At 36.1% G+C, this 12,404-nt stretch overlaps 1 protein-coding gene and 1 non-coding gene across 5 annotated transcripts in view; one reads left to right on the forward strand and one right to left on the reverse strand.

Moving 5' to 3' along the window:
* DOCK3 (dedicator of cytokinesis 3) overlaps nt 1-12,404 on the forward strand; it is a 579,897-nt gene that overhangs the window by 226,321 nt on the left and 341,172 nt on the right. The gene's annotated exons all lie outside the window — the stretch shown is intronic.
* Nucleotides 588-672, reverse strand: TRNAR-UCG. The gene has a single exon. It is a non-coding gene; the product is annotated as a tRNA-Arg (tRNA).

Consider the following 12,404-nt stretch of genomic DNA (forward strand, 5'->3'; position numbering starts at 1 on the left):
AAGGGGAACCCTCATGCACTGTTGGTGGGAATGCACACTGGTATAGTCAATCTGGAAAAAAGTATAGAGGTTTCTCAGAAAGTTAAAAATAGAACTACCCTATGATCCACCAATAGCAGTACAAAGTATTTACCAAAGGAATACAAAAATACAGTTTCAGAGGGGTACATGCATCCTGATGTTTGTAGCATCTTTATCAACAATAGCCAAGATATGGAAGCAGCCCAAGTATCCATTAATTGATGAATGGATAAAGAAGATGTGTATATATACAATGGAAAATTACACAGCCATCAAAAAGAATGAAATCTTGCCATTTGCAAGGATACGGATGGAGTAGAGAGTATAATGCTAAGCAAAATAAGTTAGAGAAAAACAAATATGGTATGATTTCACTCATGTGGAATTTAAGAAACAAATTATCATAGGGGAAAAATGAGAGAGGCAAATCAAGAAACAGACTTTTTTTTTTAACGTTTTTATTTATTTTTGAGACAGAGAGAGACACAGCATGAATGGGGGAGGGGCAGAGAGAGAGGGAGACACAGAATCGGAAGCAGGCTCCAGGCTCTGAGCCATCAGCCCAGAGCCCGACGCGGGGCTCGAACCCGCGGACCGCGAGATCGTGACCTGAGCCGAAGTCAGACGCTTAACCGACTGAGCCACCCAGGCGCCCCAAGAAACAGACTCTTAACTATAGAGAACAAACTGATGGTTACCAGAGGGCTGGTGGATAGGAGGATGGGTGAAATAGGTGATGGGGATTAAAGAGTGCACTTGTTGTGATGAGCGTCAGGTGTTGTATAGAAGTGTTGAATCACTATATTGTACACCAGAATCTAATATTACACTGTACATTAAATAACTGGAATTTAAACAAAAACTTAAATTTAGATTGAGGTTTCTTAGGCTGCAACAGTAGAATGAATTCTCTCCTCAGACCCATGGGAGTGCTCATTTGCAGTTATTGTTCCTTTTTGTGACTCATTTCCATCCACAGTCAAGGCTGAGATGGATATGTAGTCCTGTTTCTCTCTGTGATAGGTGGGATTTATTACCTCTGAGTTCATCTCACTGAGGGCATCTGCCTTCTAGAATCCTAGCCTTCTGAGATTTGATTCCACCTCCTGCCTAGCTCTGGCCTAAGATATTTAACTAAAACCCATGGATTAGTGGGTATCCCCAGGGTAAGTGCAGGTGTGATGACAAATTCTCCTTATTTTGATGTAATAGTAGTTTCTGGCTTTACTTTCTTATGCACCCAGCCATATATTAGATATTTTGCTTTCATTTTGCTGTTATCTATTATTTACAGATTTTATGTTATATGAAGGGGTTATCTCTATCTGATTTGTGATAGTTCTACATTTTAAAGTAAGTGTTCTATGCTCCTGAAACCTTCTGTTTCTTTTTTAAAACAGCTTTCTCTAAGAGTCCCTTTCTCTTAAAAACTGACCATTATTTATTGATGGTCTGTATGGACTCAACACTGTTTATACATTTATAACCATTTTCTACTCATAGCAGCATTGTGAGATAGCATTAACATTCTCACTTTTTACTCTGTTAAGTCGCACAGATAGGAAGTTACTTAAGGTGACTTGGTAACACGCTACCTCCCTCTTTCTTCCCCTCAGATTTTATTGGACAGGAGTTTATGGGTAAACAAATTTGAGTTATCCTTTTTGCCTCAACCTTGTCTCTAGCCAAGTCCCAGAAAGATTCACCAAATGTTTACATTGTAAAAGTAATCCTCATTACTTCTCCATATTTGACTTCATGCGAGTTCACAAATAAAAAACCAGTATCTTCTTCCAATATGGATTCTTTATGGACTGCATAATGGCTTTTTATTTAAACTCATTTCTGGCCAGTATTCAGAGTAAAAGTAATGCTGAAATATTGATCCACTGGTGAGCATTTGGTCCTGATCTATGTCGGTAGAACAATGGATGTAAAAAAAGCTTATTTTTAAAAAATGTATATTTATTTATTTTGAGAGAGAGAGTGCCCATAAACAAGGGAGGGGCAGAGAGAGAGGGAGAGAAAGAATCCTAAGCAGGCTGTGCGCTGTCAGCTCAGAGCCCAACTTGGGGCATGAATTCACCAACTGTGAGATCATGACCTGGGCCAAGATCAAGAGTTGGACCCTTAATTGACTGAGTTACTCAGGTGTCCCCCCCCCCCACGTTTTTTAAAAGTTTATTTATTTTGAGAGAGAGAGAGCAAGTGGGGTAGGGACAGAGAGAGAGAGAGAGAGAGAGAGAGAGAGAGAGAATCCTGAACAGGCTCTGTGCTGCCAGCACAGAGCCTGACCCTGGGCTTAATCTCACAAACCGTGAGATCATGACCCCAGCTAAAATCAAGAGTTGGATGCTTAACCAACAGAGCCACCCAAGCAGACCCTAAAAGATTATTTAAAGATGTACTATTTTGTTTAATCTGCCGTGAGAGTTTTCCTTCATTCATATTAGTATCACTAAAGCTGTTTTGGATTGTCAGATAATTCTCTAATAGTAGTAAGCCATAATTTTAATAAGAATGTTTTAAGCTGTTGTCATGTGTAAAACAAGCTTGAGAAAGAACACTGTTTATGAAAACTATGAAGAGTTATACAGTTCTAACATAAGACTGAAAACTGAAACCTAGGATCTCACTACTGCTTTGATGCTGTAACACTTGATTCCATCATGCTTACTCTAGGATGCCATTATGAACTGTGGCAGTTATATTACAGCGTTCATTTCTAACATTCTGTAAAAATGAAGTTTCTGTGAGAAGGGGCATCCTCCTGTTTAAAGGTAGTTTGGGCTGAGTTATGAGGCTTCTTTAAAGCACACTTTCAATAGAAATACACTTAATGTTTCAGGCAAACAATGACAGATTGGCTGGGAAGCTTGAGTTCTCTCAGAGGCAACCCAGAGGGGTTGCATGTCCTCTTCTGTGCAGAGCAATTGGGTGAGCAAATTATACCCAAGGACATACATTCAATGAGATATAACCATCTCTGAGGCTTACTTTGTAAATTTGAGTTATGACAGCAGCATATTTAAAGAGCTTAAAATATTATAACACTTTCCTAATTCCTGGGAGCTCCTGTTTTTATCTAACAGGAGCTGAAAGTGATTATTTCAGGTATGAGATGTTCTAAAGCTGTGGATCAAAAACATGCAGGAACACAGCATTTTTAGAGCTGGCTCAAAGAGTATAAATCTTTGTTTCTTCCCCAAAAGACTAAATTGGGGGCTAAGAAAGTCTGTTATTATTGTTCATAGAAAAGAGTATTTCCAAGAAAGCAGATGTCTGCCTTTCTCAAAATTCTCTCCTAGAGAAGGACCCTTTTTTTTTTTTTTTTAGAAACCTGCTTTAGAAGCTGCATATATTTTCATGCTGTTATCCTTACTACCAGCTCTAAATGATGAGTCTGATGTATGTGTGCTATTAGCTTCTCTGTGCCCTCTGAGGATGATGACACTTGTGCTGCAAATTATCATTTCAAATCAGTGTTTACTCATTCGTGGGACTTCACCCACAGCTGAGCCTGCCTTGACTGTGATTCTGAGTTTTTAGTAAGGACAGCTGCTTATTTCCTATGCACTACTTTTTTTTAAGCTCATCAGTTCATCAGCCACTGTTGTATTTTGTTCAGAACTTTTTATTTTTTTAAAGCAGAACATGATCATATTTCAATACACAACTTCTGTACAACCAAAAAGTAAGACATCACCGTAAAATGTTGGTAAGAAAATAGGGTATTTCATTTGCAGTGTATGGCAAATGGTTAACATCCTTAGACATAAATCTCCTAGAAACCAGTTACAAAGACACTAATATTTAAAAACAACAAGTTGCCTTTTATGGAAGATGTTTTAGGTAAATATATGAGAATAGGAAAAAATCCGTGATTGGAGAGCAACTCCAATTTAAAAATAAGAAATTTTAGTACCTGCACACTAACTTTTTGAAGATTGTATTGGTGTGTACAGATATTTTAAGAATCACACATTGTCAAAGGAAGATTCCCTGATTCTTCAGTATAACCTCTTGTATAATTAGATTCTTTATCTTTACCTTGTGAGTCACAGAGTTAGGCTTAATTCATTTTGGCTATATTTATGATATGAAATTGAATAAAAACAAGTAGCCTAGTATTAATTTTGTGAAATACAGGTTGAATTTTGTTATGAGTTATACTGGCATATATTTGGTTGGTATGTTGCAGCTTCAGTGCTTGGCATCCATTTTTCCAGTTTATCTTTACTACATTCAAGAAGTTAGGCTGGGAAGATTGCTTTTGTTTTATAGATAAGGCAACTGAGAATTAGAGAATTAAGAGCATCACAACCAAGCTGAAGGAGATAGATTTTGCCTAGATGAGTAGGCAAAATGGAACTAGAATCTAGGTCTCCTTGACTTCAAGTTTTCCATGGTAAGAGATTTAGACTCAGTTAAACTGAATAAATTCACAGTACTTGTTAACCATGAATTGTAAAGATTTTAAAATGAAAAAGTTGGTATTTTGTATTAGTCAAATTTTTATTGTAATATCTGAGTAATGCTAATAAGTGGACAAATTATAATATTGTACTAGGCCTTTTCATTAATATTTGTATATTTGTTTCAAATGTTTAAAATTTTAGGAAAATTTTGATCCATAATACTGCAAATAAATAGCTATTGTTTAAATATGGAAAGAGAACCTTTCTGCCAACAGAAAAGAAAGTATTTTTAGCTAGGTATTGACACTGAAATTAAATTGGCTTCAAATTTAAACTTAATATAAAATAACTTTCTTTTAAAAACTGACATTTAATGAGCATTAGGTTTCATTTCTTATTACTCCTTTAGCCTTTGTAATCTAAATTACCTAGATGGCATTTCAAATCTTGGATGGTTTTAGGACTGCCTTTCTCTGAGAATAACACTGTTAATCTGTCAGAACCAAATGCTGGAATACTTTTCCATTCGGTGTTACTAAAAATAGAGCACCAATTTTTTTCTGTTTTTTGTTTTTGTTTTTGTTTTTGTTTTTGTTTTTGTTTTGGTCTCCTCATTCTGAGAACTTCCATAGCAACACATTGTTAAAGTAGAACAGTGTATTTCAGGGAGGAATTTTTTTTTTTAAAGACAAATAGCACTTCTGTTTACTAAATCTGTGGTACTCAGGGTAAATATTTTAAGGAATGCTTACATTATTGAACACATGACAGAATTTCAGATTACACCAGATGGATACTTTCAAGTTTTCATCCAGAAACCTTCTGATAACATGACAGATTGTTTGTATTATTCCCTAAGTATCTTTATTAAATTTTAAATATTTGTATTAAAACATGCAACTGAGAAATATGTGAGAATAATTCTAGTTCTCTTCATTTGTTTTTTGACTTCACTAGGTAAATTTAGAAGAAAGGATTTCTAAATGACTTATTACCTAAAGCCAAAATTTTCACTCCATAATTTCCTCACTTTATTCTCCTTTTATCTCTTTGAAAGCTTATTTGCAACTTAATTTTTTTTTGTTTTTGTTTTTATTTTATGGCCTCTCAGTTGTGGTTGGTTTTTTGTTTGTTTGTTTTGTTTTGTTTTTGTTTGTTTGTTTTTCCTGGAGATTTCTCTTCTGCTTCTCCTACCTTGCAGGCATCACATTTTCTCACCTGTAGCAATTCTTCCTTTGATACAACTTTCAGCTTCTCCTCTTTCTGTCTAGTCCCACTGCTGTCATTTGAAAACTCATCCTCTCTGGTAAGATTTAGTTTGTTTCCTCCTCTAAACTATTCATATCACTTTTATGTTATTCCTCTGCTTATAAGGTCTCGACTTAGGTTGTCTTCTGTGGGAAGAATAGCAACACATTCATTCTCCTATATACACTGCCTCTGCTCACTCAGGCTTGTGGTTTCACGAGAATGATGATTCTCAAGGTGTGATGAGCCAGATCACTTCACTAAACAGCGTCTCTTTATTTCCAACTGCCTATTGGCTTATTAGTCATATCTACCCAGATGTGTACTACACGTGGCTCAAGCCCAGCATGTCCATTCTAGGCTCTTTGCTCTCTCATCTTTTTTGTGTCCTCAGGCTCTTGTGAGGATCAGCTATGATAATACTTATGTAAATGTAAATTTTGGATAATCATTATTCAGGATACACTTGTGGAAGGGTATGTGATTAATGGTGGGCAGTGCTGAGCATCACACAAGTTTTACATATTCTTAATCAGAGGAAAACAATAATGCATTTATTCAGTTGTCCATTCAACAAATATTGAATATTCAATAGTTTTCAATGTATTGTTCAATGTTCAATACATTACAGTGTGCCCCACCTTGCTGCTGGGATTTAGCAGTTAATAGAAAAGATAATGTCCCTGCCCTTTCAGAACTCACTTTCTAGAGTGGGAAACAGATAATGAACAAACAAGAAATGTATTTAATATATTCTGAGATTCAGGGTGTTTTATATTTTTGATTTATATCAGAAATTTGGAAGCATCTTTTAAAATACATTTTTGTAATTTACATATTTTAAAGGTCATCCATTTTATGTGTATAGTTAGGTGATTTTTAGTAAATTTACAGAGTAGTGCAAACATCACCACATCCACCTTTAAAATATTTCCATTACTCCAAAACGGTCCCTCATGTTCATTTGCAATCAATTCACACTCCCACAAAGGCCCAAGTGACCATTTATCTGCCTTCATTCTCTGTAGATTTGCCTTTTCTGGGCATTTCATTTAAATGGAATCACGTGATATGTGGTCTTTTTATATCTGGCTTCTTTTACTTAGTATAATGTTTTTGAGATTTATCCATGTTGTAGCATGCATCAGTAGTTCATTCCTTTTTATCCTGAATTGTATCCCATTCTATGCATATGCATTTTGTTTATTCATAGTTGGTGAACATTTGGATTGTTTGTGTTTTTTGGTTACTATGAATAATCCTGCTATGACCATTTGTGTACAAATCTTTGTGTGGACGTGGACATGTTTTCATTTGGGGTGGGGGTAGATACAGAAGAGTAGAATTTCTGGGTCACAGGGTAAATTTATGTTTAACTTTTTAAGAAACTGCCAACTTTCCCACAGTATCCGTACCATTTTCCATTATTACCAGCAGTCTGTGATGGTTTCATTTTCTCTATATTTCTAGCAACACTTGTTATCATCTGCCTTTTTTATCGTAGCTATTTTGGTGGGTGAGAAATGGTATCTTAGTTTAGGAATTTTTTACTGTTTTAAAAATTTGAATATAGTTGACACAATATTACATTAGTTTCAGGTGCACAACATAGTGATTCTGCTTCTCAATATATTATGCTATGCTCACCACAAGTGTAGCTACCATCTGTTAACATACAATGCTATTACACTACCATTGACTATATTCCCTATGCTGTACCTTTTATTTCTGTGAGTTATTTATTTCATAAGTGGAAATCTATAGCTCCTACTCCCCCTACCCCATTTTGCCCATCCTCTCACTGCCCCTCCCCTCTAACAACATCAGTTTGTTCTCTGTATTTATAGATTGGTTCTGCTCTTTATTATTTTGGTTTTTTAGATTCTACATATAAGTGGAATTATTTTGTATTTGTATTTCTCTAATTTCACATAATACCCTCTAGATCCATCTGAGTTTTTGCAAGTCGCATATCTTACAGTTTTGATTTATATTTCGTTAGTGGCTGATGTTTGACATCTTTTCATATGCTTATCCATTCATGTATCTTCTTTGGTAAAATGGTCATTCACATCTTTAGCTTAGTTTTTTTTAATGTTTATTTTTTTTAAAATATAATTTATCATCAAATTGGCTAACATACAGTGTGTAAAGTGTACTCTTGGCTTTTGGGGTAGATTCCTGTGGTTCATTGCTTACATACAACACCCAGTATTCATCCCAACAAGTGCCCTCCTCAATGCCCATCACCCATTTTTCCCTCCCCCCACCCCCATCCTCCCTCAGTTTTTATTGGGTTTGCCATCTTATTGATTTGAAAAAGTTCTTTGTAAGGCATTCAGATTGGTAAGGAAGAAGTAAAACTGTCACCATTTGTAGGTAGTCTGATACTAACCATAGAAGTTATTATTAGAAGTAATACTATTATTAGAAGTAATACTATTAACTATTATTAGACGTAATACATGAATTCAGAAAAGTTGCAGGATGCAAGATTAACATACAGAAATCTGTTGCAATTCTATATACAAATAACAAAGTAGCAGAAAGAAAAATTAAGAAAACAATTTCATTTACAGTTGCACTAAAAAGAGTAAAATACCTAGATATTAACTTAAGGAAATGAAAGACTGGTACTCTAAAAACTATAAAACACTGATGAAAAGAATTGAAAACAACACAAACAAATGGAAAGATATTCCATGCTCATGGATTGGGATATTTAATATTGTTCAAATGTCTGTGCCACCCAAAACCATCTACAGATTTTCTTTCTTTCTTTCTTTCTTTCTTTCTTTCTTTCTTTCTTTCTTTCTTTCTTTTCTTTTCTTTTCTTTTCTTTCTTTCTTTCTTTCTTTCTTTCTTTCTTTCTTTCTTTCTTATTATTTTTTAATATATAATTTATTGTCAAATTGGTTTCCATACAACACCCAGTGCTCATCCCAACAGGTGCCCTCCTCTTCAGTGCCCATCACCCACTTTCCCCTCCCCCACCCCCCATCAACCCTGTTTGTTCTCAGTATTTAAGAGTCTCTTATGGTTTGCCTCCTTCCCTCTCTGTAACTTTTTTCCCCCTTCCCCTCCCCCATGGTCTTCTGTTAAGTTTCTCAGGATTCACATAAGAGTGAAAACATATGGTATCTTTCTCTGTATGATTTATTTCACTTAGCATAACACTCTCCAGTTCTATCCACATTGCTACAAAAGGCCATATTTCATTCTTTCTCATTGCCAAGTAGTATTCCATTGTATATATAAACCACATCTTTATCCATGCGTAAGTTGATGGACATTTAGGCTCTTTACATAATTTGGCTAAACAATCTACAGATTCAGTGCAGTTCCTATCAAAATACCAATAGGATTTTTCACAGAACTAGAACAAATAATTGTGAAATTTGTATGGAACCACAAAAGACCCCAGAATAGCAAAAGCAATCTTTAGAAAGAGGAACAAAGTTGGACATAGGAAAATTTCAGATTTTAAGATGTACTACAAAGCTATAGTAATCAGAACAGTATCATACTGGCACAAAATAGATCAATGGAACAGAATAGAGAGTCCAGAAATAAACTTATGCTTATATGGACAATTACTCTATGACAAAGGAAGTAAGAATATACAATGGAGGGGCACCTGGGTGGCTCAGTTGGTTAAGCACCTGACTCTTGGTTTTGGCTCAGGTCATGATCTCATGGTTTGTGAGTTCAAACCCCACATTGGGCTCTGCTCTGACAGCATGGAGCCTGCCTAGGATTCTCTCTCTCTCTCCCTCTCTCTCTCTGCCCCTCCTCTGCTTTCTCTGTCTCTCAAAATAAATAAACTTTAAAAAAAATTTAAAAAAAAGAATATACAATGGAGAAGACAGCCCTTCAATTAATGATGTGGGGAAAACGAGGCAGCTACATGCAAAAAAATGAAACTGGACTACTTTTTTTACACCATACACAAAAAATAAAATAAGAATGGATCAAAGACCTAATGTGAAACCTGAAGCCATAAAGCTTGTAGAGTAAAACATAGACAGTAATTTCTTTGGCATTGGCCTCAGCAACATTTTTCTAGATGTCTCATGAGGCAAGGGAAACAAAAGCAAAAGTAAACTGTCAGGATTATATCAAAATAAAAAGCATATGCACAGCAAAGGAAACAATCAGCAAAATAAAAAGGCAACCTTCTGAATAAGAGAAGATATCTGCAAATGTTATATTCAATAAGGGGTTAATATCCAAAATATATAGAGAACTTAAACAACTCAATATCAAAAAAACAATGTAATCAAAACGAACAAAGGACTTGAATAGACATTTTTCTTTTTTTTTTTTTATTTTTTATTTATTTATTTTTTATTTTTTAATATATGAAATTTACTGTCAAATTGGTTTCCATACAACACCCAGTGCTCATCCCAAAAGGTGCCCTCCTCAATACCCATCACCCACCCTGCCCTCCCTCCCACCCCCCATCAACCCTCAGTTTGTTCTCAGTCTTTAACAGTCTCTTATGCTTTGGCTCTCTCCCACTCTAACCTCTTTTTTTTTTTTTTTCCTTCCCCTCCCCCATGGATTTCTGTTACGTTTCTCAGGATCCACATAAGAGTGAAACCATATGGTATCTGTCTTTCTCTGTATGGCTTATTTCACTTAGCATAACACTCTCCAGTTCCATCCATGTTGCTACAAAAGGCCATATTTCATTTTTTCTCATTGCCATGTAGTATTCCATTGTGTATATAAACCACAATTTCTTTATCCATTCATCAGTTGATGGACATTTAGGCTCTTTCCATAATTTGGCTATTGTTGAGAGTGTTGCTATAAACATTGGGGTCCAAGTGCCCCTATGCATCAGTACTCCTGTATCCCTTGGATAAATTCCTAGCAGTGCTATTGCTGGGTCATAGGGTAGGTCTATTTTTAATTTTCTGAGGAACCTCCACACTGCTTTCCAGAGCGGCTGCACCAATTTGCATTCCCACCAACAGTGCAAGAGGGTTCCTGTTTCTCCACATCCTCTCCAGCATCTATAGTCTCCTGATTTCTTCATTTTGGCCACTCTGACTGGCGTGAGGTGGTATCTGAGTGTGGTTTTGATTTGTATTTCCCTGATAAGGAGCGACGTTGAACATCTTTTCATGTGCCTGTTGGCCATCCGGATGTCTTCTTTAGAGAAGTGTCTATTCATGTTTTCTGCCCATTTCTTCACTGGGTTATTTGTTTTTCGGGTGTGGAGTTTGATGAGCTCTTTATAGATTTTGGATACTAGCCCTTTGTCCGATGTGTCATTTGCAAATATCTTTTCCCATTCCGTTGGTTGCCTTTTAGTTTTGTTGGTTGTTTCCTTTGCTGTGCAGAAGCCTTTTATCTTCATAAGGTCCCAGTAATTCACTTTTGCTTTTAATTCCCTTGCCTTTGGGGATGTGCCGAGTAAGAGATTGCTACGGCTGAGGTCAGAGAGGTCTTTTCCTGCTTTCTCCTCTAAGGTTTTGATGGTTTCCTGTCTCACATTCAGGTCCTTTATCCATTTTGAGTTTATTTTTGTGAATGGTGTGAGAAAGTGGTCTAGTTTCAACCTTTTGCATGTTGCTGTCCAGTTCTCCCAGCACCATTTGTTAAAGAGACTGTCTTTTTTCCATTGGATGTTCTTTCCTGCTTTGTCAAAGATGAGTTGGCCATACGTTTGTGGGTCTAGTTCTGGGGTTTCTATTCTATTCCATGGTCTATGTGTCTGTTTTTGTGCCAATACCATGCTGTCTTGATGATGACAGCTTTGTAGTAGAGGCTAAAGTCTGGGATTTTGATGCCTCCTGCTTTGGTCTTCTTCTTCAAAATTACTTTGGCTATTCGGGGCCTTTTGTGGTTCCATATGAATTTTAGGATTGCTTGTTCTAGTTTCGAGAAGAATGCTGGTGCAATTTTGATTGGGATTGCATTGAATGTGTAGATAGCTTTGGGTAGTATTGACATTTTGACAATATTTATTCTTCCAATCCATGAGCACGGAATGTCTTTCCATTTCTTTATATCTTCTTCAATTACCTGCATAAGCTTTCTATAGTTTTCAGCATACAGATCTTTTACATCTTTGGTTAGATTTATTCCTAGGTATTTTATGCTTCTTGGTGCAATTGTGAATGGGATCAGTTTCTTCATTTGTCTTTCTGTTGCTTCATTGTTAGTGTATAAGAATGCAACTGATTTCTGCACATTGATTTTGTATCCTGCAACTTTGCTGAATTCATGTATCAGTTCTAGCAGACTTTTGGTGGAGTCTATTGGATTTTCCATGTATAATATCATGTCATCTGCAAAAAGCGAAAGCTTGACTTCATCTTTGCCAATTTTGATGCCTTTGATTTCCTTTTGTTGTCTGATTGCTGATGCTAGAACTTCCAACACTATGTTAAACAACAGCGGTGAGAGTGGGCATCCCTGTCGTGTTCCTGATCTCAGGGAAAAAGCTCTCAGTTTTTCCCCGTTGAGGATGATGTTAGGTGTGGGCTTTTCATAAATGGCTTTTATGATGTTTAAGTATGTTCCTTCTATCCCGACTTTCTCAAGGGTTTTTATTAAGAAAGGGTGCTGGATTTTGTCAAAGGCCTTTTCTGCATCGATTGACAGGATCATATGGTTCTTCTCTTTTTTTTTGTTAATGTGATGTATCACGTTGATTGATTTGCGAATGTTGAACCAGCCCTGCATCCCAGGAATGAATCC

The sequence above is a fragment of the Panthera tigris genome, chromosome A2, assembly GCF_018350195.1.
Source record: "Panthera tigris isolate Pti1 chromosome A2, P.tigris_Pti1_mat1.1, whole genome shotgun sequence".
Lineage (NCBI taxonomy): Eukaryota > Metazoa > Chordata > Mammalia > Carnivora > Felidae > Panthera > Panthera tigris.